Genomic DNA, 20,877 nt, shown 5'->3' on the forward strand with positions numbered 1-20,877 from the left:
GATTCTTAACCACTGCACCACCAGGGAAGCCCCTATGTGTTATTTTTAAAATGTGTTTTCATAACGGCAGCCTGACTGGGGGACCAGGAGGTAGGTGGCCGCTGCTTGACCACGGCACTTGGCACCCAGCGGAAAGTGGGCTCTGTGTGCCACGTGCGTCATTCACTCATTCATTCAACACACATTTTTTTAAAACTTTAGTATAATTGATTTACAATGTTCCAGGTGTACGGCAAAATATTCAATTTTACATATATATATATTCTTTTTCAGATTCTTTTCTATTACAGGTTATTATAAGATATTGAATATAGTTCCTCGTGCTACACAGTAGGTCCTTCTTGTTTACCTACTTTATATATGGTAGTGTGTATCTGTTAATCCCAAATTCCTAATTTAGCTCTCCCCACCCCACTTCCCCCTTCGGTGACCATAAGTTTGTTTTCTATGTCTGTCAACACACATTTATTGAGCACCTACTACAAGTCAGGCCCTCTTCTAAGAGCTGGGGATAGAAGAGCGAACAAGACAGACCCAGATCTCCAACATCGTGGGGCTCTTATTCCAGTAAGGGAAAGGTCTTCAATAATTAGGGTAAAGTGCATGCTATGTGACAGGGCATAGTGAAAACACAGCAGGGACAGGGAAGAAGACTGCAATTTTAAACAGAGGAGTCAGGCAGGTGAAACGTAAGGAAAAACAAAAGACCAAAACTAAACCAAAATTTTAAACTAAGGGCACTGAGGGGAACACGTGTATTTGGTGGTGGTGGGTAAGTCCATGTAGAAGCCACGGCCCGTGCAAAGGCCCTGAGGCAGGGAGGAGCTGAGACAGAGCATTCAGGAACAGCAAGGAGGCCAGCATGGCCAGAGCAGAGTCTATGAGGGGGAGAGCAGAAGAAGATGAGAACAGAAGCAGTTTTCCACGAAAAGCCAGCAAGGCAGAAATTTATATAAATTATAAATCTCCAGATTTATGAAGCTTGGCCAACACTTGATTTCCTTAAACGGCGGAAGATAACAGGTCTGAAGCTCACTCGGCGTGTCTGTCTGTCAGATACACTGGCCTCTAATCCCTGCTTCGCTCCTCAGCTCTGAGCTCCCTGCCCCAGTGACACAGGAGGTCCCCCCAGTGCCACCCAACCCCGCCCCCTCCCAGCCTGACCCAGCCATCAGACAGACGCTCGATGTTGCAAAGCTAGATGTCTGGGCAGCTTGCGTCACCCTCACCCTTTCTTTGAACGTGGTCTTCCAGGACAAGGACAGCCACCCCCACTGTCCCCAAACAGACTGTCCCAGAACCAATGGGCAGCAGCCCCAGAGGAGGCAGAAGGCTGGAGCTGGAGGTCAGGCTCGGCCCCATGTCCCCAACCAGCAGGCTCTGGGAAGGAGCAGATTTGGAGGGAGTCTGACCCGAGGGCCCTTCAGGCAAGTTAGTCGGCCCTGAACCTCAGTTCTCCCATCTGTACAATGGGGCCAGTGACTCTATGGCCTCAGCTGTGCCTCATTTGACCTACGTGGCATTTAAATGAAGAAAAGTTGAACTCATTGCCAAGAACAAAAAACTGGGAGATTTAACATAAAATCTGGACTTCAGGGTTCTCTTGCAAATATCAGGAGATCAGAGACTTGCCTTCAGGTGTAACAATCCTTTATTGATAAACACGTCTTCCTACCAGCTACGGGAGTCACAAGGATCATTTTTATAACCCGAACATCCAGTACCTGCAAATAAAGGTGACTAGTAAACATGGTTCGTACAAAGCAACAAAAAAAGGGTATTTCCCTGCTGGAGAGGGTGTGCAAAAAAGAGAACCCTCCTACACTGTTGGTGGGAATGTAAATTGGTGCAGCCACTATGAAGAACAGTATGGAGGTTCCTCAAAAAACTAAAAATAGGGGGCTTCCCCAGTGGAGCAGTGGTCGAGAGTCCGCCTGCCGATGCAGGGGATGCGGGTTCGTGCCCCGGTCTCCGCATACCGCGAAAAAAAAAAAAAAAACAACAACTAAAAATAGAATTACCATATGATCCAGCAATCCCACCCTTGGGCATGTATCCGGAGAAAACTCTAATTTGAAAAGATACATGCACCTCAGTGTTCACTGCAACACTATGTACAATAGCCAGGTCACGGAAGCAACCTAAATGTCCATCGACAGATGAATGGATAAAGAAGATATGGTACACGTATACAGTGGAGTATTACTCAGCCATAAAAAAGAAGGAAATCATGCCATTTGCAGCAACATGGATGGACCTAGAGATGATCATATACTAAGTGAAGTAAGTCAGACAGAGAAAGACAGATATCATACATATCACTTGTATGTGGAGTCTAAAAAAAATGATACAAATGAACTTATTTACACAACAGAAACAGACTCACAGACACAGAAAACAAATTTACGGTTACCAAAGGGAAATTAGGAGGTTGGTATTAACATATAGGCACTACTACATATAAATCACTTAGTTGTACACCTGAAACTAACACAACAGTGTAAATCAACTATACTCCAATATAAAGCTAAAAAAAAAAAAACACGAGCATTTCCCAAGCAGGCCTGTGTGTCAGGCGCTTGTTCTAGACTCTTCGCTGCATTGTCACTTCCCTGACTAGCACCACAGTCCTTCGAGGCAGCCACTATTATTATTATTATCATTATTATCATTATTATTACTATTATTATTATTGGTTTCCTTTGTCAGTTTTAATGAAGACGTAAGTGAGGGAGTTGGGTGTGGGGTGCAGGAGGAGCCGGGTCCACTGTGACAGGTGACAGCTGACCTCTTCAATGCGAGGGAAAAGGCCACAAGACCCTGGCGGGGGCCGGTCCTGAGCGCTCCTCTCCCAAGTTTAAGGCAGGGAGGGGGAAGCCAGCATCCGGGCCTCCCAGCCCCCAGCCCTGGAGCCGCAGAGCCCAATAAGGGCACACCCCGGGCCGGCCAGGAGAAGGGGAGGAGGAACGGAGTGGCAGTCCCCGTGTACAGCTGTAGGGAGGGCCCGTCCCCGGCTCAGTCCTGACACATACAACCAAGAGGGCAATTCGGATGAGCATGGAGGTTGGGGGAGACATGGTGAACGGAAGGGGTCACCCCCCTAAAACAAAGGCAGCAGCTGCAACTTCCCTCCGGGCCCCTGAGATCCCCGGGGCTTGGGTTTTTCCAGCTCCTCCCATGTTTTGTGAGCTGCCAGAAATCCAGATGTTTCTATGGCATCTCCCAAATGTTTCAATGGCAGCAACTTATTTTTCAAAATCAAACACACCCGGGAGGCAGATCGCACATCTTCAGGCCACGGCTGGACCCCTGGGATGCCCCTTTGCCACGCCTGCCGGAGCACCTCACCTGCACCATCTCCCGGAGGGGGTGACCTCTCCGTGTTACGGCGGGGGCGGGACTGGGGCCCGAGAGGCTGGGTAGCTCTCCCCCTCCCCACTGGCCCACAGCAGGTCCCACCCCAGAGGCCATTCCCCTGCTCCCTCCCACCGGCCACAGGCTTGGAGAGTGGAATTCAAACGTCAGCCTGGAGGCTGCTCCTGGGGTTGCAGGCGGGGGGTGGGGGATGGGGGGGCGAGGGGGGCGGTTGTTAGTCATGCAGGATGGAAAGCCTCAGATTTTAACCCAAAGCCACAAAGACAGGCCCACAGGGAGGAGCGACAGAGGGGCGGTGCCATCATGCCCTCTCTCCATCCCCCATCCACAGAACAGATACACAGGGGGCTAGTAGGTAGGGGGCCCGCCTGTCCTGGCTTCAGTCAGCACACTCGGCCAAGAGAAAACGCGACATCAATCCAGTTTCCTTCTTTTTACGCGTTTGGGACAAAATGTAACAGGGAAGAGCCAAATCTGACTCCATGTTGGATCTGTTTCTTTTACTTTAACCTTTGCTTTCTGGTGCTTTTGTCCACTTAAAGGACTCTGTCTATACAGAATGGCCTGCCTCGGGGAACCCCGCCCCTCTGCCTGAATGTTAAGCCAAAGTGCCTTTGTTCAGGGCAGCATCCCGACCCTGTCCACCTGGGGATGGCTGCAAGAAAGAAGACATGAACACACCCCCTCCCCGAGGCTGGCCATTCCGGGGGATATTCGCAAAACTTATGGCCTTTTTATTTTACTTCCTCATCTCCTCCCCACTCTGTGCTATAAAAGAAACTAGCATCCAAACCCTGTAAGATGGTTACTTTGAGACATTAGTCGGCTCTCTTCTCCGTCTGCTGGCTTTACGAATGAATAGTCGTATAGACCATGGACTCGAGGACACGGGGAGGGGGAAGGGTAAGCTGGGACAAAGTGAGAGAGTGGCATGGACATATATACACTACCAAACGTAAAATCGATAGCTAGTGGGAAGCAGCCGCATAGCACAGGGAGATCAGCTCGGTGCTTTGTGACCACCTTGAGGGGTGGGATAGGGAGGGTGGGAGGGAGACGCAAGAGGGAGGGGATATGGGGACATATGTATATGTATAGCTGATTCACCGTGTTATAAAGCAGAAACTAACACACCATTGTAAAGCTGATTCACCGTGTTATACAGCAGAAACTAACACGCCATTGTAAAGCAATTATACTCCAATAAAAATGTTTAAAAATAAAAATTCGTATTCCCGGCCTCAAAACCTCCTCTCCGATTTATTGGCCTGTCGTGCGGCGAGCGGAGCAAGCTTGGACTTGGTAGCAAAAACATACAACATGAGATCTACCCTCTTAGCAAATATTTAAATATACAGTGCAGTATTGCTAACTCTTATTCATCATGTATAACTACTGTTACTACTACTACTATTACTACTAATACTAATAATAACAAACATAAATAAAGAGGTTGGGAGGAAACTTTCGGAGGTGATGGACGTCTTGACAACACAGATCGTGGTGATGGTTTCACAGGTGTATACTTCTCTCCAAACTCATCAAGTTGCATAATTATATACACATAGCTTTTTAAAATGTCAATCATACCTCAATAAAGTGGTTTAAAATTTTAAAAAGTTTCCAGTTCCTGCCTCCCTCCCCCAGCCCTGTTTCTTGGCAAAGGTACCTGGACCCAGACAAGGCTTTTCTGGAATTCCGGAATCCCTCTGTGCTTTCCTAATCTCCTGGCCTGCCCCCCCCCCCCCCCCCCCCCCCCCGTTCAGGGATAAATCAGCGCCAAACCGATGAGTCACCAGATGAAGCCATGTGTCTCTCCCTCCAACAGAAGGGGTTTTGGGGCCCTGGGGTCCCACCCCTGTTTATTGGGCAATCTCCTGTGAGCCAGCTCTGCCTTCTGGGATAAGTTCCTGATCCTCTCTGCACCTCAGTTTCCTCATCCATAAGATGGGTGCAATGAGAGCGTCCAAAATAAGTGGGTGTGTAGAGGTAAAGTGCTTAGAACAGGGTCCAGTAGAGCCTGGGGACCCAGAAGGTCAGCCGTGCAGTTACCTGGCATGAAGTGACCAGCCCTTCCTCCTCCCCCTGTCACTGCCCCACCTCCAGTGGGGGTTGGACTTTGCACTGCTTGCGATCCAGAGGATAACTGTTTCGGTCACACCGGACCCGGACCCGAGGCCTCAGGACCAGGCAGCTGATTAGATAACAGTGCACAGGCCAAGCTCAGGGCCTTCTGACTAACATCTGATTCTATCCCTGCCCCCTCCCCTAAGGTCAAAGATCACAGCCCAAAAACAAAGACTGAGAGAGAAGGCCAAGGTGATCCCTCGTTGGACGCCACTCCCTTTTATCCAACCAGATTCTCCAGGCTCATTCTGGACAGTCAGGAGGGCTGCCTGGAAGAGAGGTCATGTGAGCTGGGGATTGAACAAAGGAGTTGGGCTTTGCCAGGAAAAGAAGATGGGGAGGGCGATCCTGGCAGGGGCCCAACCGCTGCAAAGGCTAGGAAGCCTTTAAGAGCATGACTTACCTAAATGTCCATCAATCACAAATATGTTTTTAAAACAACTCAAACATCCACAATGGATAAACCAACTGCTGTGCATCCATACAATAGGATAAATGCTCGGTAATAAAAAGGAACCAACTGCTGATAAATGCCACATGGATGAACCTCAAAAGCCTATGTTAAGGACTTCCCTGGCAGTCCAGTGGTTAAGACTCTGAGCTGCCAAGGCCGGGGGCACAGGTTCGATCCCTGGTCGGGGAACTAAGATCCCGCATGCCGCACGACGAGGCCAAAAAAAAAAAAAAAATTAGACAAAAAAGCCTATGTTAAATTGAAAAAGCCAGATACAAAAAGCTACATACTATATGATTTCACTTATATGACGTTGTGGAAAAGGGAAAACTCTAGGGACAGAAACCAGATCAGTGGTTGCCAGGGGCTTGGGGGAGGGAGGAAGCTGACTGCAAAAGGGCATGAGGAAGCTATCTGGGGCGATGAAAGTGTCCCATCCCTTGATTTTAGCTGCCACACTGGTGAGGTATTGGATAAAGCTCATCAAACTACACTTAAAAAGGATGAATGTTATGGATGAACCTTGAAAACACGACACTAAGATTTTCTGACAGTTTTATTGAGATCTGATTCAGATACCACACAATTTATCCATTTAAAGTGTACGACTCAGGGCTTCCCTGGTGGCGCAGTGGTGGAGAGTCCGCCTGCCGATGCAGGGGACGTGGGTTCGTGCCCCGGTCCGGGAGGATCCCACGTGCCGCGGAGCGGCTGGGCCCGTGAGCCGTGGCCGCTGGGCCTGCGCGTCCGGAGCCTGTGCTCCGCAACGGGAGAGGCCGCAGCAGAGGGAAAAAAAATAAAGTGTACGACTCAATGGTTTTTAGTCTATTCTCAGAGTTGCGCAGCCGCCACCACCATCTAATCTCAGAACATTTTCATCACCCAAAACAAAACCGTATTAGCACTCAATTCTCTCCTCCAGCCCCTGGCAACCACCAATCTACTTTCTGTCTCTATGGATTTGCCTTTTCTCAGATAAAGAGAATCATACAAGTCTTCAAATGTGTCCATAATTCTCTATTTCTTAAAAACAAGCAGAGACACAAAAGGCCACATATGTCTTCTTTCACTTAGCAAAATGTTATCGAGGTCCTGATCAATTCATCCTTTTTATGTGCAGTTTGTTGAGCTTTATCCAATGTATATACCTCACCAGTGTGGCAACTAAAATCAAGAGATGGGACATTTTCATCAAGCCTTTTTTAAAAGGGTGTATATGAGCACATCTATGTTCACAGCAGCATTATCCACAACAGCCAATAGGTGGAAGCAACCCAAGTGTCCATCGATGGATGAGTGGATAAATGCAATGTGGTGTATCCAATGTTATTCAGCCTTAAAAAAGCAGGAAATTCTGACACAGGCTATATACCATGGATGAACTTTGAAAACATCACTAAGTGAAATAAGCCAGTCACAAAAGGACACACACTGTATGATTCCATTTATGTGAAGTGTCTAGAATAAGCAAGGGAGTTCCCTGGTGGCCTAGTGGTTAGGATTCCGGGTTTTCACTGCTGTGGCCCAGGTTCAGTCGCTGGTCGGGGAACTGAAATCCTGCAAGCTGCGCAGCGCGGCCAAAAAAAAAAGAAAGAATAGGCAAATCCATAGGGACAGAAAGCAGCCTGGTGGTTGCCAGGGAAGCATGAGGAGTGACTCCTTAATGGGTATAGGGTTTCCTTTTGGGGTGATGAAGATGTTCTGGAACTGGACAGTGGTAATGGCTGCACAACATTGAGAATGTACTAAATACCACTCAATTGTACACTTTTTAATGGTTTAAATGGTGAGCTTTAGGTAAGTGAATCTTACCACAATTAAAAAAAGAAAAAAGATTAACTGCAAACTAAAATGAGATATTTCCCAAAAGATGGACACAAATTATGTCACCTGAGAAAACCAAGCGCGGGTAAAGGTGTGGGGAAACGGAAGTGCCCCAGAACGAGAGCACAGCATGCCCCCATGACCCTGCGTTCCCCTGCTCTGCACGCTGGCTCTCAGACACTGCTGGCCCCGCCCAGGACCACGACCTACACACCTGGGGTGACTGAAACAAGCTTCAGGAAAGAACACCCGCCTTTCCAATATGATGCCACTTCCACTCCCAACGGATTATTTGCTCCTCAGATATTCTCTCCCAGTCCATTCTGTTTTTACAGTGTTGGCCCCCACTGACCCCAATCGTCTCACATCCCTCTATCGGATCACAGCCCACAGGTGGACAACTCTGCCCTAGAGACAGTCCCACGTGCGTGCGAGAGGGCTGCAAAAGAATCGTCGAGGGACTTCCCTGGCAGTCCAGAGGTTAAGACTCCTAGCTTCTACTGCAGTGGGCACAGGTTCGATCCCTGGTCGGGGAACTAAGATCCTGCATGCCTCAGAATCGTCGAATCTCGAAAAGGAACAGACGGTTCAGCAGATTCTCAGCCAGAGATAAATCGGGCTTCTGCACACAACTATATCAGGCAAAATGAATGAAAGGACCGGGTCTACCTGGATAAGGCTCAGAGAAAGAATCTTGAGAGAAAAAAAAGGCAAGCTGCAGAAAGGTAACCGTCACTATTGGCTCTTCACATGAATTTTTCAAACACACAAAATAATGTGGAACATTTTATTTCTTGAAAATGATATTAATCTAAAAGCTGCCAGCTCAGCATTGGTCTATAAGTCCCTCCATCCCCCCTGTGGCCTCTCCAGGCCCCACACCCTACCATGTCCCTGTCACTCACTCAGCCCGTCCATGCTGGCCTCCTTGCTGTCCCCTGTATATGCAGGCACGCTCCTGCCACAGGGCCTTTGCATGGGCTGTTCTCTCTGCCCTCAATGTTTTTCCTGAGGTAGCAGCATGGCCAAATCTCTCGCCCCTCCTAATCTTTCCTCACATGCCGCCTCCTCAGGAAGACCCACCCCACCCACCTTCAAATTCCTGAACATCCCCCAACCTACTCTGGTTTTTCCATAGTCCTTGTCACCTTCCGGCATAATTATAATTAATTGTGTCTATTGTTCTTCACCTGTCTGCCCCGCTAGATCATAAACCCACCAGGACTGGACGCTCAGCTGCTCACTGATGTAGCTCCAGGGCCTGGCACAGTGCTTGGCACTCAGCAGGTGCTCAGCAATGTGAGCTCGGGAACAGACAGAATCAAAGTAGAAACGTCTAGGGAGCGGCGATCTGCTTTCTCCTTTGTGTATGTTTTTAAAAGCTCGTAATTGAGGGAATTTGGGGAGGCGGGCGTGCTGCGCGGCTTGCAGGATCTTAGGTCCCTGACCAGGGATTGAACCCAGGCCCACAGCAGTGAAAGCACAGAATCCTAACCACTGGACCGCCAGGGAATTCCCGAGATAATTTTTTTTTTTAATACACAGAGAGCATGGCCTATTTGGGGCCCAGGCAGCTCAGTGGACGTGTGATGGAACAAATGAAAATTTCATGGTTCAATTAAATACATCTTAAAAATTACCATTTTAATAAAAATGTGAGCTGCAACCTCACAGGCCAGGCCACAGCCTCAGGACTGGGGTAAACGGATGAGGAGGTTCAGACCACTATCCCATCCAAGGGTGGTCCCACCTCCAACAGACCCCCATCTCCCTTCCAGGCCAGGCAGTGAGGACCCTGCCGGGGGAAGGGGTGGAGCAGATGTCCTGAGGCCCGGAGGATGCGGGGTGAGGGACACCAGACCAGTCTTCTGCTTCACAGAGAGGCCAGCGGAAGGCAGGGGAGAGGCCCAGGCCTCACATGGCTGTCCCTCCAGGGGCCTCAGGCCAGCCAGGCAGGCCTCCTGCACACGCATGGGATGAGCTTGGAGTAGAGAAGCAGGCAGAGGCTGAGAGGGACCCCATGACTCCGGGGACCTCTACCCTCACCCTCAGGAGCCAGCAGCCAGAGCACGGGACCTCAGCTCACAGAGGCCAGAAAAAGCATCTCCTGCTGGGTCCCGAGGGCCAGGAAGTCCGTGACCCCGGTGAAACCACCTACCAGGAAATCTCCTCTCGCCCACCTCCCGACACCTCCCGAGCAGTAAAGCATCTGCGTTAGGCCCCTTGGGCCGCTGGAACAAAGTCACACGCTGGGTGACTTAAAACATGTATCCTCTCCCAGTTCTGGAGGCCAGAAGTCCGAAATCAAGGAGTGGGCAGGGCCGTGCTCCTTCAGAAGGCTCCCGGGGAGGCTCCTAACTCGCTCGCCCAGCTCCTGGTGGTCTCGGGCTTTCCTAGGCGTATCCCTCGACCTCCTCCTCTGTCATCACATCCCCCCTCTCTATGTGTCCTCTTCTTATAAGGACGTTCTTGTTGGGCTTAGAGCACACCTGACCCTGACCTTAATCACATCTGCAAAGACCCTATTTCCAAATAAGGTCACATTCACAGGTGACGGGGGTTAGGACTTGGACGTACCATTCTTGGGGGGGGCCCTATTCAGCCCAACCCAGGGGCAAAAAGCCAGGGCAAAGCGAAGTGATCAGGGTGTCGCTTGAACCCACAAGTGGCCACTGCCCTCCCACGGCACTCTCCCTGCTCCCAGGATGGCCTTGACTGCCAAATCCAAAACCCCACTCTCCGGGTGCCGCCTCCTCCACAAAGCCTTTGGAGAACTGCCTACAGTGAGCCTGCTCTGACCTAATTAGGACCCAGGTCATTCTATGGACAGTCACCCACCCCGCGCTAGATGACATGTTCTGGATTTAAAGATGAACAAGACGGGGCCCCTGAGAAGCTGAGGGAGGGTCGGGGAGCTGGAGAATCCTATCCACCATCTGTAAAGCACTGCTCAGGTAGCAAAGCACTTCCACCTACCTCACCTCATTAAATTCTCAAAGGCCCATTGAACAGACACAGACACTGAAGCTCGAGGGCCAAATATCACCCCGATGTCACAGGTGCAGGAAGACACCAAGCCACAGGTCCTGCATCGACATGCAGGCCAGTGTCCTCACATTTCTCTCCCACTGGGCTCAGAGCACACAGGACAGGAGTTTCGCAAATTAATCATTAATTTTGACCTGGCCATTGAATTGCAAAACCCAATCCCTCCCCCAGTGATAACAGGAAACACATCTCTGACCAGATGAGCCAGGAGGCTGATTCACCTGTCTGAGGCCGGGTTCTGGGAAAGGACCAGACCCTTCCCACTCCAATCAGCCACTTCCTACCCCCTGCATCCGAGGGCTCCAGAGATGTCCCCAGCCCCTTGGGGCCCATGAAGGCAGGGAGGACTGCAGCATGGGCTGATTCAGTCTGGAATTTGGGAACGCCACACCCTTGGCTAATGTTCCAACTTCTTTTGATTTTAAAGGTAAGAAGAATAAAAGAAAAGGTTTTTTTAAAGAAAACCCAAGCACATTGCTGAAACAGCGGGGTGAGGTGCTTAAGCTAAGAAGTTGAGTCATGCTTGATTCCTCCATTTCTCTCCCACCCAGAAACCATCCATCAGGAAGCGGAATTCGTTTCCACGGGATAACAGCATCGGGGCAACATCAGGGGCAGGAGGTCTTCGGCTTCATGTGTCCTTGTTTACCACGTACCTGTTCAAGCAGTGCTTCTCAAAGCATGGTCCATCAGCATTACCTGGGAACTTGATAGAAAAGCTGGTTCTCAGGCCCCATCTCAGACCTGCCGACTCAGTAATGCTGGGGGAGGGGCCCAGACATCTGTGTTTTAACAAGCCCTCCAGGGCTTCTGCTGCAGGAGACAGCGAACCACCGTGTTAGAGACTCAGACGAACCGACGTCGGATACATGCTTCAGAATAACTCGGGGAAGGAGAAATGGATGCAGGTGGTGGTACACATGAAACCGGAGGGCATGGGACTCACTGTCCATTAGCGCCGAGGAGTGGCCCAGGGCAATCATACTGTTCTCTCTCTCTCTCTTTTTTATTTTTTTTTGCCACACCCCGCGGCACGTGGACCAGGGATCAAACCCGCGCCCCCTGCAGTGGAAGCGCGGAATCTTAACCACAGGACCGCCAGGGAAGTCCCGTGTTCTCTCTTTTTTTTTTTCATGGACATTTGAAATTTTCATAACAAGTTTCTTTGAAACCACTTAAAGATTCGAACCCCTCCCCCACCCCCAAAGAAAAAGACAGGTCTTCTGTCTTCCTGAAGCCAACTTGGCCAGTGGATGAGTTTTGGATCACATGGTATTTCAAAATATTTGAATTTGCTGACAACATCTTAAAAATAGCATATAGGGCTTCCCTGGTGGCGCAGTGGTTAAGAATCCGCCTGCCAATGCAGGGGACGTGGGTTCGAGCTCTGGTCTGGGAAGATCCCACACGCCGCGGAGCAACTAAGCCCGTGCGCCACAACAACTGAGCCTGCGCTCTAGAGCCCGCGAGCCACAACTACTCAGCTCACGTGCCACAACTACTGAAGCCCGAGCGCCTAGAGCCCGTGCTCCGCAACAAGAGAAGCCACTGCATTGAGAAGCCCGCGCACCGCAACGAAGAGTAGCCCCCCGCTCGCCGCAACTAGAGAAAGCCCACGCGCAGCAGTGAAGACCCAACACAGCCAAAAATAAATAAATAAATATAAATAAATAAATAATTTTTAAAAATAAAAATAAAAATGGCAGATAAATTCTGGATTTCCAGCTTCTTCTGAAAAACCGGGAGATGTGCCAGCACTGGGCCTGCCTCCCCACATGGCCCAGCCTGCTGAGCTGAGTAGCACCTGCTCCTGGTGTGGGATCTGCTCTCCAGGTTACCACAGGCCTCACTGCTCCCTATTGCCTCACACCAGGTGGCTTCACTCACTGGAGGTGCTGCATGGCCCTCACGGGTATCTGAGTTTGCAATCGCTGTCCTACAATAACACAGGATGAGAACATGGTACTCATTCTTCCACTCATTCATTCCAACCCTGCCTGAGCATCTAATATGCTCAAAGCTGGTCCTCAGTGCTATGGGGGGCAAAGTTCATCGGAGAGGAGCTGAGCAGGGATTGGAAAAATGACAGGTTACTCCCAAATGACTCAGACACACAATAGGAAGAGCTCAGCTCATCAAGCGTATTTATTGGCAACCACTGGCCAGCACCAGAACATCGCTTAACATTGGCAGGACTGTTACTAGGTACAGCCACTTTGGAATATTGTTGGGGCACCAGCTACTAAAGCTAAAGTCCATGCCCCACATCCCAGTAATTCCATTCCTGGGCGTCACCTAAGAGAAATGAAAACACATGTCCACACAAAGACTTGCACACAAATGTTCCCAGCAGCTTTACTCCTGGTAGCCTCAAACCAGAAACAACCCAAATATTAACCAGACATCACTGTATATTCACACAGCAGTGAGAAAGAACAGCCATGTGCAATGTGGGTGGATCTCACAAGCCTAATGTTGAGCAGAGAAGCCAGACCACAACAGTACCCACTGCGTGATTCCATTTTGATAAAGTACAAAACCAGGTAAAACTAAGCTATGCTGGAAGAAGTCAGGGTAGCGGTCACCCTTGGGGCTGGGTAGCAACAGGGGGAAGGGCAAGGGGATTCTGGGGGCGCTGCTGATTACCTGGGGATGTTCAGGTGTGAAAGTTCTGCCTGCCCGACATGTACTAGGCTAACGTGGACAATGACGCCAGCATTTACTGAGTGCCAGGCCATATGCTAAATAAGCATTCGATGTCGCAGGCCCAAAGGCCACCTTTATCCCCTCCTCCCACTAAGTGAACACTGACTTGCTTCTAGTATTGGAGAGAAAGCCCTAAATCTCAGAGAAAATGGGCCCAGACTGTAGTCCAGGCCCATGAGCCTGTCTAACCAATGAGAAGGAAAGGGAAGTCTGCTGGAAGCTTCTGAGAAAAAAAAAGATCCTCTTCCAATAAGAGGAAGAACTGAACAGAGCCCTCCCATTGCACCATCCCACCTTCTGGCTTTGAATGATGTGTGTGACAGTGTGATGGCCGGAGCTGTGGCAGCCATCATGAGGCTATGAGGGCAAGGCTGAGAGAGTTGCATAGACACTGACTCAGTCCCCTGACATCACTGAACAGCTGAATAAATCTGGAGACATCCGCCACCTCCAGTCTCTCATGAAGCACAATAATAAACCTCTGTATTATACCAGCCACTTGGAAGCAGCTTTTCTGTTGCTTGCAGCCCAAAACATCCCATTCGATGCAATGCTTGCTTTCATCTAAATATGACAATTAGTCCGTGAGGTAGGTATCATTATTTGCTTTGTTTTATTGATAAGGAAACTGAGGCACAGAGAGATTAAACTACTTACTTGCCCAAGGGCACAAACCCAGTAGTGACAGAGGGTCCTCAACTCCAGTCTGCCCCCAAAGCCTGAGCTCTAACATTCTACTGCCTCCATAAAGGCTCACCGCAGTTGTGGATAGGTAAGGATCACAGGGAAGGGAGATGACTGCTGGAAGGTGCATGCAGTTCCGATCCCAGGCTCCCAGGCAAATCAAGCACAATCTCACCCCCCACCCGTAAGCCGGGGCCTCATCTGGACCCACCAACTACACCACCGTGATGGGAACTCCAGGCAGTCTACCTGTCTGTGCTCTTTAGGACGAGCACAGTCTCCCCCAGGGCTGACTTCTGCCCCACTTTCTCCACATAATTCAGGCAGAGGACAGCCCTTCCTTCAAACACCACAATTTCACCCCAATAATAAAGCAGCCTGCTTGCACGCAAGAAAGGGCTCCGCAAACTACAGCCTGCGGGCCACATCTGGCCTGTTTCTGTTCATCCCGGGAGCTAACAACGGTTTTACATTTTTACATGTTTGAAAAAAAAAACAGAAGAATACTAACTCAACACACATGAAAGTTACATAAAATTCACGTTGGTGTCCACAAATAAAGCTGTCGTGGCACTCAGCCAGCCCCCTCACAGATATATCGTCCACGCAGCTTCTACACCACGGCTGCGGAGGTGAGAGGCTGAGACAGAACCTGTTTGGCCCATAAAGCTGAGAATATTTACTATTTGTCCTTTACAGAGAGTGTGCCAACCCCTGCCCTCTGCCCCTTGGTCCCCTGACCGGCCACATGGAGACGTGAGTACCTCCCCTTCCTCCTTGGTGGCAGCACCGAGAATCAAGTGACAAGGACATGCACTGCTCTGAAGAAGGCACCCGGGTGTAAACGGGCCACAAGGACGCTTGCTAAATGAGCTTTCCGCCACTCACCTTGGCCCTGGTTCCAGAACGCGTGCGGAAGCTTGCCAAGGTCTCGTAAGATGGCGCGACGGTGGTTTGAGCCTGGAGGAATCAGAGGCTCAGGGCTGCCTCCTCCAAAAGCTCAATCTTTTGCAAGAGGCTCCGCGTGCTGTAATCACCCTGGCCAGGGGCTGGGCAATCCGATCTACCACCTACGAACCCGAACCCGATCCTTGACGCCCGGATTGGCGGGGCAGGGGGAGGGGGGGAGGGGGACCGGTACAGATCCCCCCTCAGGTTAAACCCCAACGTGACTTTTTTTTTTCTTTTTTTTTTTTTTTTTTTTGTCTGGGCCACTCGGCACGCGGGATCTTAGTTCCCCGACCAGGGATCAAACCCGCACCCCCTGCAGTGGAAGTGTGGAGTCCTAACCACTGGACCGCCAGGGAATTTCCCCCATCACTTTTTAAAACTGTGGTCAAATACACATAACAGCACATGTACCATCTTTACCATTTTAAGCGTACAGTTCAGTGGCATTAAGTACACTCACACTGTCGTGCAAGCACCCCCACCATCGGTCTCCAGAAATTGTCATCCTCCGCAACTGAAACTCTATTCCCATTAAACACTAACTCCCCTCCCCCAGCCCCTGGCACCCACCGTCTATTCTCCGTCTCTGTGAATTTGCCCCCCCATAGGGACTTCATATAAGTAGAATCACACAACATTCTACTTCATATAAGCAGAATCACACAGTATGTGTCTTTTTGTGACTGGCTTTTTTCACTTGGCATAATATCCTCAAAATTCTTCCATGCTACAGCCTGTGTCAGAATTTCTTTCCTTTTTAAGGCTGAATCACATTCCAGTGTATGGATGGACCATATTCTGTTTATCCATCCATCTAGTGATGGTCACTTGGGTTGTTTCCACCTTTTGGCTATCGTGAATAGTGCTGCGGTGAACAGGAGTGTGCAAATATCTCTTCCAGTCCCTGCTTGCAATTATTTTGCATATGTACCCAGAAGTAGAATTGCTGCATCCAATGGTAATTCTATGTTTCCATTTTTGGAGGAACTGCCAGACTTTCCCACAGCAGCTGCACCATTTACATTCCCCTCAACGCTGTACAAGGGTTCCAGTTTCTCCACAACCTGACTAATCACTGTCATTTTTTGATAGCAGCCAGCCTGGTGGGCACGGGGTGATGGTTCACTGTGGTTAGGACTTGCATTCCGCTAATCATGAGTGATGTGGGGCACCTCCTCGTGTGCCCGCTGGTCACTTGCACATCTTGTTCGGAGAAATCTCTGTGAAGTCCTTGGCCCATTTGCTAATCGGGTCGGTTTCTGTTGTGAATGAGTTGTCCCACCAGAATCTAGGACCAGATGTACGGCCCACACTTTCCATCTGCTCTTGACTGCCCTCCCGGATATTTCCATCTTAGGAAACAGCTCCACCAGCCACTGAGTCCCTCAGATAGAAGTTCAAGAGACTCATTTATCTCCTCCCCTCCCACCCCAAGTCTAATCCACCGGCGTACCTGGTTCACGCTCCGTACAAGAGGAATCTTGGCTCTGTTCCCTCCTTCCAATTATACTGCCTGTGCCCTGGCCCGAGGCACCCACCGTCTTCTCTGCCTCCTCTCAACCCCCCAACACTGCCTCCCGGCCCCGCAGCAGCCAGAGGGCTCTGTAAGACACGCATCAGATCATGCCCCGCCCCCCACTCAGAACCCTCCACCTGCATCTCAAGGAATTGAAACCCAAATCTCAACTCCTCCCCATGTCCGACAAGGCCCCGGTCCGCCTCTCCCCTCTCCCCACCCACTTCTCCCCAGGCCCACGGGCCTGCTTATCACATTAGAGCGATAAGTTGCTTATCACTCCAATGTGATAAGCCACTTCCCACCTCCGGGCCTTTGCACTTGCTGTGCCCTGTGCCTGGCGTGCTGTTCCTACGCCCAATTCCTCATCAGCTCCAACGGCCCCTCCTCAGGGAGGCCCTCCTGACCACCCATCCAAAGGAGAAGGACCCGGCCTGGGGTGTCCAGGACTGCAGCTCCCATGCCTGGTACAATGCCCAGCACACAGTATGAGCTCAGAACACACACGCTGAAGGCTGCTTACGTCCCAAACCACAAAGAGGAGTCAAAGAACACCCTCCCCACACCTGCCCCCCGGGGTTGAAGGACTTCTGAAACCTCAGCTGGACGCTGCCCCAGCCCCCGGCCTTTCTCCCTCCCCCGCCAAGGACACAGATGGCCAGGACTGCTGACAGCTGTACCCCACTTATCTGGGCTCCCCGGCCACACACAAGCTGCCGGAGCCCAAGGGAGCACGGAGGTGACGTCATTCTCCTGCAAGAGAGGACAGGGAGGGCCGGGCTGCCCCCCAAGGACAGGCTCCCACCCAGGCCTATGGCCACAGCCATCTCCATTGCCACACCCCCAGGCCATGAGGCTCCAGGTGCCTGACACACCCTTCATTACCACCGCCCCACCAGCCCCACTGCTCTCACCGGGAGGGGCCACACTTGAAGCACGTTGCTCCCCGAGTCCTCACGACGGCTCCGTGCAGTGGAAGCTAACATCATCCCACCGTACAGCTGGGGAAACTGAGGCTCAGGAAGATAAGGTCACTGCCCAAGTATGGCCAGTTTCCTGAATCCTCAACTCTATATATACTGCCACATATATTAAAATAATAATTACAGTCAAAAATTATATTTTTAGGGCTTCCCTGGTGGCGCAGTGGTTGAGAGTCCGCCTGCCGATGCAAGGGACACGGGTTCGTGCCCCGGTCCGGGAAGATCCCACACGCCGCGGAGCGGCTGGGCCCGTGAGCCGTGGCCGCTGCGCCTGCGCGTCCGGAGCCTGTGCTCCGCAACGGGAGGGGCCACAGCAGTGAGGATCCCACATGCCGCGGAGCGGCTGGGCCCGTGAGCCGTGGCCGCTGCGCCTGCGCGTCCGGAGCCTGTGCTCCGCAACGGGAGGGGCCACAGCAGTGAGAGGCCCACGTACCGCAAAAAAAAAAAATTATATTTTTAAATTCTTTTCATTATTCCCTCATTTGAGCAGGTAGAAAGAACAGGTGCTGCTAGAGATGAGGAAACTAAGGCAGGAGGCTTACAATGAGCCTAAGGCCATAAGCTGCATCAGAACCCCGAGGGGCTCCCGACCACCCGGTTTTCCTCTGTGATGAACGCGTCCATCACCCAGGACCCTGGACGGCCTCCGTGAACTAAGTCTGAATTTATTCCAAAAGAAGGTTGGTAATTAACAGCCACAAGGCCAGCCTGATGCAGTAGCACTCACTCACTTCCCATTTATCAACCCACTTATCCCTCACAGCAACAGCCATGAGGCCAGGGCTATGATTATCCCCATTTTACAGATGAGGAAGTCAAGGTCTGGAGGGGCCAAGTCACTTGCCCACGGCCAAGGAGCTGGGAAGCATCAACCTGTTGAGAATGAGGTCTGCAGAGGAACAGACCTCATCCAACGGGGGCAGCCCCCAGCTGACAGCTGCCGCGTAGAGTTTCCAAACTGTCAGGAGTGCCTCAAAATGTAGATTTGGATCTAAATCTGCCTGTCTTTAAATGCTGGCGACCGATATAATTTTTTTTAATACCAGCGTGGGCCACACAAAACACCTCTCCAGCCAGGTCTGGGTCTGGGAGAGGCTGGGCTGTAACCTTGGGACAAGAGTGAGGGTTCCAGGTTCTGCTTCTACCACAGCTGTGTGACCTCAGGCAGGTGCCTCAACCTCTCTGAGCCGCCACGACTCCAGCCAGAAAATAAGCATAACCACACCTCGGAGGGGGTTATGAAGACAATGAACCTGTACCACACGCAGCTTGGTGCCTGGCACATACTAAGTTCTGTCCCAAAACCTATGAATGTGACCTTATTTAGAAAAAGGGTCTTTGCAGATTTAATTAAGGATCTCAAAGTGAGATCATCCTGGATTATGCGGGTGGACCCTAAATCCAACGATGAGTGTCCTTAGAAGAGAATACACAGAAGCAGAAATTGGAGGGATGCGGCCACAAGCCAAGGAATGCCTGGAGCCACCAGGAGCAGAAGAGACAGGGCAGGATCCTCCCCTAGAGCCTTCAGTGGGAGCACGGCTGACACCTCGATTTCAGACTTCTGGCCTCCAGAACTGGGAGAGAATACATCTCTATTCTAAACCACCCATCTGTGATCACGCGTTACGGAAGTCCCAGGAAACATATGCTCCCTGAGAAAGCTCCAGAAGACACACAGGCGTCTCCAGCAGGAAGATTTTTTCTAGAATGCATTCCGACCTGCACCTTCCTTTGCCGGGTCCCAAGGAACGAGGACTCCTTCCCGTGCAGGCCTTTCATCACTGCTCCAGCGGTAACAGGGAAACAGCCCCGTCCTTTGCAGCGCTCCGTGTACAAAGCCCACAGGGCAGAGAGGCAGGCCCACAGGCCACAGGACGGTGAGTTCTGGGCCAGTACAAAGGTCTCCAACATCCACCCCTCAGTGCCAAACCCAAGGTGGAGAAAGGCATGCAGGGTCCTCAAGGGTGGGCCTGGGACAGGAGGATATCCCGGTCCCTGTGGACACAAACAATGTTTTTCAGGAAGGAACTATTAACCCAAGTTGCCTTTGGAGCCAAGACCCGCTGTGGGGAGAGGCAGTGGTGACTTTTCACATTGTGGCCTTTTTTTTTTTTTTTTTTTTGAGGTTGTAACTCTCTGCACGCTTTCAATTTTTTTTCATTGTACCCCTATTGTACTTTCCTTATTTTTGATGCCACTGGGGGCTGCCTGGGCAAGAGCTGGCCCTGCCAAGCACATCCCATCCAGCTGTCATAAGTGACGCGACCATCCGAGGCTGCTCTACCTGAATTTTAATCTGTGGGAGGTAAGAAAATCAGTCCCAACTGCAAAAGAGGACATCGGCTTTTAAAGAAAATCAAGTTCCCAGAGAACCCAAGAACTAGGACCTGGATTTGAACCCGGAGTTCTGTGGGTCTGCAGGTCGGGCAAACACTTGGTCGTGGGTCAAATGGCGTCCCCCAGAATTCATGTCCAGCTGGAACCTCAGAAGCCGACCTCATTTGGCAAGGGTGTCTTTGGAGATGTGAACAAGTTACGGATCTCGAGATGACGTCAGCCTTGATTTAGGGGGGGCCCTAAAGCCAATGACAGGTGTCCTCATAAGAAGAGGCAAGGACACAGAGGGGACGGCCATGTGAGGACAAAGGCCTCGGAAAGTAAGTAATACACACATTACAGTTACCCAGCAAGGAGGCCACAGGCCCGCCCTTAGCAGGAGGGGCCCCCTAAGCTGGTTGCAGACAGCTTATGCGGGGTCAGCCACATTCCCTCCCCATCCTGCACAAGGCTGACCTCTCCCTCTGAGCCTTTTCAGCTGAAGAGAGGCCCCCCACATCCTCTGTCCTCTCCCTGCAGCTGACCTCGGTCACCGGGGACCAAAGATTTTTGATTAAACCAAGTCCAAGTCCCGGGATCTATCCCTAGTTTGCTGTGTGCCCCCCGCAAGCCCCTCAAACTCTCTGAGCCTCAGACCCCATCCCCCCACTGACTTAGAAAAGGAAGAAGGCTCAAACACACAACTCAGAAGTACAAATCAAAACAACACCCATCACAACCACACACATACTAGAATGCCAGACGGTGTCAGGCGCTGGAGCAGATGTGGGAGGGAACGGCAACGGCCCACTTGGAAGGCACATCTGATGACACTGGCTCCCTGCCTCCCCCCTCCCATGCCCTTCGACCTGGCAGCTCCACTCCCCACA

General features: G+C 51.0%; 1 protein-coding gene across 11 annotated transcripts in view; it reads right to left on the minus strand.

Moving 5' to 3' along the window:
• SCARB1 (scavenger receptor class B member 1) overlaps window positions 1–20,877 on the minus strand; it is a 100,849-nt gene that overhangs the window by 63,906 nt on the left and 16,066 nt on the right. For 2 of the 11 annotated variants that reach the window (XM_055080787.1, XM_055080788.1), the window contains exon 2: window positions 1,633–1,724. The exons of the other annotated variants lie outside the window; for them this stretch is intronic. The gene's annotated coding sequence lies outside the window, so the exon portion shown is untranslated. The remainder of the gene's footprint in view (window positions 1–1,632; window positions 1,725–20,877) is intronic. 11 annotated transcript variants of the gene reach the window in all.

Source organism: Physeter macrocephalus, chromosome 19 (genome assembly GCF_002837175.3).
Source record: "Physeter macrocephalus isolate SW-GA chromosome 19, ASM283717v5, whole genome shotgun sequence".
Taxonomy (NCBI): Eukaryota; Metazoa; Chordata; class Mammalia; order Artiodactyla; family Physeteridae; genus Physeter; species Physeter macrocephalus.